Here is a 4,559-nt window from a genome sequence, read left to right as displayed (position 1 = left end):
TCATTATCTAGCTCTCTGAAACATAACAAATAATTGTAAAAACCGTGACCTGAATCAAGTATACCTTCTCCAGGCTGACATTGTCTTCTGCACTTATAGATGGGGAGGCTATTCCTTGGAAAGGGACATTATGTTTGGAAAGATGAGAAAAGGAGTAAAGGAGAGGAAGACCCTCAACAAGATAGATTGACATTGTGACTTCAGCAATAGGCTGACATTGTGTGTCAGAGACGATGAGGATGGCAAAGGATTGGGCAGGTTTCAGGTTGGCTCTTGTTAGGGTTGCTATGAGTTGTACTTGACTCGATGACACCTAACAACAACAACAATGGCCAAAATGAACCCTCTTTTTATACTGTGGTGTTTTGTGTGTGTGTGTGTGTGTGTGTTTTTAAAATCCCTGGCATATCAGTATACCATGTAGTTGTCTAATTCAAAGTGGCCAAGTTAATCACCTAACAACAGAACATGATTGAGTTATAGAAGGAATTAAAAAAAAAAAAGAGGAAATCAAGAAGTTTCTTGAAACAAATGATAATGAAAATACATGCCAAAACCTTGGAGATGCAGCTAAGGCAGTCCTCAGGGTACAGTTTATAGCAATAAGCAAACACATAAATAAGGAAGAAGGAAACAAAATTAGCGACCTAAGTCAGCACCTCCATCATATAGAAAAAGAACAATAACTTCACAGCCTCTAGAAGAAAGGAAATTATAAGGACAAGAGCTGAAATTAATAAGGTTGTATTATTGTAAGGTGCTGTCAAGTCGATTATTACCCATAGTGACCTCACAAACAACAGATCTGAACCCTGTCCTGTAATGTGCCATCCTCAAAATCCTGACACACTTGAGCCCATTGCAACAATGAGACAGAAAACAGCAAAACAAATGAAACAATAAGACCAGCAGGAGCTGATTCATCAAAAGGGTCAGTAAAATAAACAAACCATTGGCAAATTTAATAAAAGAAAAGCAAAGCATAGCTTGAATAAGAAATGATAGAGGTGACTGCAATTGAACCAGATGAAATTAAATAGATAATATTAGAATATTATGAAAAGATATATGCTGATAAATATGAAAACCTAGAGGAAATGGGCACATTTGTTGACATTCACACCCTACCCATATTGACATGGACAGATATAGAACACTTGAACAAATCCATCATAAAAGAAAAAATTATGTCAAAAAGATACTGCCCCTCCCTCCATCCTTTCTCTCCAAGATGGCAGGCAGCAGGAGGCTGATGAAGGAGCTTGAAGAAATCTGCAAATGTGGAATGAATAACTTCTGTAATATCCAGGTTGATGAAGCTAATTTATTGACGTGGCAAGGGCTTATCATTCTTTTTTTATTTTTTATTTAATTTCTTTATTTTTCATTTCAGTGAACATCTACAGAGATTTTGGAATTCCATTCATTCATTGTTGCACCCCTCTCCCCGCCCCCCCCACCCCGTTTGCTCCTCTCCTTCAAACACAAAAGAAAAACTCCCTCATTGGTACGTAATCCCCCCCCACATCCCCCAATCCCCAAATATAATCCACTCTGCAACTCTCATTCCGTACTCTTACGATAAACATAATGCCCTAAAATATAAAATATTCTCTCCCCCAAAGACTTCAATGCCGTAAACATATTTCATCCAGTTTTTCTCAGTCTTACCCCCATCCCAATGTCAGCCTCATTCTACAACAGTGGCACCATATAGCATTTGTCCCTCTGTGACTGAGATACCTCACTCATCATAATGTCCTCCAGGGTCACCCATTTTGAATAATATTGCATGAGTTCCTTGTTTTTCAATGCAGCATAATATTCCATTGTGCGAATATACCACAGCTTCTCTACCCACTCGTTTGTTGATGAGCATTTGGGTTGTTTCCAACTCCTTGCTATTGTAAACAAAGCCGCAATAAACATGGGTATGCATATATCTACTTGGGTGCCATTTATGGTCTCTTTAGGGTATATTCCCAGTAGTGGAATTGCTGGGTCAAATGGTATCTCTATTTGCAACTTTTTGAGAAAGCACCACATCGCTTTCCACAGTGGTTGCACCATTTTACACTCCCACCAACAGTGAATAAGGGTTCCAGTTTCTCCACAACCTCGCCAGCATTTGTTGCTTGCTGTTCTGTTAAATTTTGCTAGTCTTACTGGGGTGAGATGATATCTCATAGTTGTCTTGATTTGCATCTCTCTTAGAGCTAGGGATTTTGAACATTTCTTCATGTGCTTGTTGGCCATCTGAATGTCTTCCTTGGTGAAGTGTCTGTTCATACCCCGTGCCCATTTTTCAATTGGATTATTCACCTTTATCTTGTTGTGGTGCTCAAGTATTTTATAAATTCTAGATATAAGTCACTTCCTGATTTTAAATCCTACTACACTGCCGTGGTAGTCAAGACAGCATGGTACTGGTACAATGACAGACACATAGATCAATGGAATAGAATTGAGACCCCGGAAATCAGCCCATCTATTTATGGTCAACTGATCTTTGACAAGGAGATAAAAACAGTTAGGTGGGGAAATGACAGCCTTTTTAACAAATGGTGTTGGCAAGATTGGAAATCTATCTGCAGAAGAATTAAACAAGATCCCCACCTCACTCCATATACAAAAACCAACTCAAGGTGGATCATGGACCTAGGACTAAAACCAAGGACTATAAACTTCATTCAAGAAAAGCTTGGAAGAACTTTAGTAGTCCTAATCCACAACGTAAAGAGTCTTCCGAGTATTCTGAAAAATTTACAACCAGGAGAAGATAAAATAGATGAATGGGACCTTCTAAGAATCAAATCCCTATGCGCATCCAAAAACTTCTCTAACAGGGTTAAAAGGGAAGCCACAGACTGTGAAAAAGTGTTTGGGGTTATCATTCTTAATAACCCTCTATATGATAAGGGGGCCTTCAAAATCCAACTTTCCAGCAGAGTACCCACTCAAACCACCAAAGATCACATTTAAAACCAAGATCTACCACCCAAACGGTGAAAAAGGTCAGAGCTTTATCACAGTAATTTGTGTTGAAAATTGGAAGCCAGAGACAAAGACTGACCAAGGGATCCAGTCCCTAAAAGCATTGTTGAATGATCCCCAGCCCGAATACCCTCTCCAGACTGACCTAGCAAAAAAAAAAAATAAGGACCATAAAAAAATTCTATAACGCTGAGGAGTTTACAGAGAAATATGCAGAAAAGTGGCCCATGGACAACAGTCTGCCGAGATTAACCCAGCCAGTGTGAGCAGCGATCAATCGTGACAGTGTGTTCAGACCCCCACAAAGTAGGACTCTGTGGAGAATTGACAGTGCCACTGCCGGGGTTCTGCTACTGACAGTTACTAACTTTCCAAAGTTTTCTTAATCAAAAGTGGCCTAGGTAACCTGTAAAGAAAGGATTAAAAATTTAAGATGTTCTAAACCCCACAAAAAAACCAAACAAGCAGACACCCTCAACCCTTGAGAAAATTTCCTGGCCCAGATGGCTTCACAGTTGATTTCAATCAAACATTCAGAGAAGATCTGTCACCAATTCTACTTAAATGATTTTAAAAATTAGAAAAAGAAAGAGCATTCCCAGAGTCATTCCGTGAAGCAAGCATAACACTAATACCAAAACCAGGCAAAGATATTAACAAAAAAAGAAATCTACAGACCAATATATCTCAAGAACATGGATGCAAAAATCTTTCACAAGATCCTAAGAGAATTTTAAAAAAAGAGAGAAAAAAAATTCATCATGACCAAGTGGGATTCATAAGAGGTAAACAAGGATGGTTCAGCATAAGAGGGAAAGAAAACCCCAAAAACAAATGTAATTCATCACAGCAACAAAACAAAACAAAAAAGAACTGCATAATCCTGTCAGCTGATCCAGTAAAGGCCTTTTACAAAATCCAACAACCCTTCCTAATTAAAACACTCCACAAAATAGAAATAGAAAAGAATTTCTTCAACACAGTGAAAAATGTTAACACAAAACTAAGAGTTAACATTTTCAATGGAGAAATAAGGGCATTCTCTTGAGAGCAGGGACCCATTTTCCTTGTTCAGGAATGTGAAGATCCCTGCTTTCACCACTCCTCTTAAATATCTTATCAGAAGTACTTGCTAGGGCAATATGATAAGAGAAGGAAATAAGAGGCATCCAGATTGACAAACAGGTGGTAAAACTTGCTATCTGCAGACTATGGGGCAGTGTACACAGAAAACCTCTAGGATTCAACAGAAAACCTGTAAGATCTAGTTTACCAATTCAGTGAAGTGACAAGATTTAAGGTCAGTGGGATTCCTCTACAATAAGAGAGAAAACACAGAAAAGGAAACTAAGAAAGCAATAACATTTAAAATAGTCAACCACAAACTGAGATACTTGGGAGTATACGTAACTTATTGTTGTTATGTGCTGTCTAGTCACCTGCAACTCATAGCGACTCTATGTACAACAGCCATAAATCCTGCTCAATCCTGTGCCAATTTTGCTGTCTCTGACACACCACCTACTCCCATTACCCCAGTCACTGAGTCAGTCCACCTCATTGAG

The 4,559-nt window shown here is 38.7% G+C and overlaps 1 pseudogene; it reads left to right on the top strand.

Moving 5' to 3' along the window:
* The first annotated feature begins 1,231 nt into the window (after window positions 1-1,231).
* Window positions 1,232-3,260, top strand: LOC102854820 (annotated as a pseudogene).
* The last annotated feature ends 1,299 nt before the right edge of the window (window positions 3,261-4,559 follow it).

Source organism: Elephantulus edwardii, unplaced genomic scaffold, assembly GCF_000299155.1.
Source record: "Elephantulus edwardii isolate Elephantulus edwardi_28Jun2011 unplaced genomic scaffold, EleEdw1.0 scaffold00075, whole genome shotgun sequence".
Taxonomy (NCBI): domain Eukaryota; kingdom Metazoa; phylum Chordata; class Mammalia; order Macroscelidea; family Macroscelididae; genus Elephantulus; species Elephantulus edwardii.
This window is presented reverse-complemented; position numbering and strand designations above follow the sequence as displayed.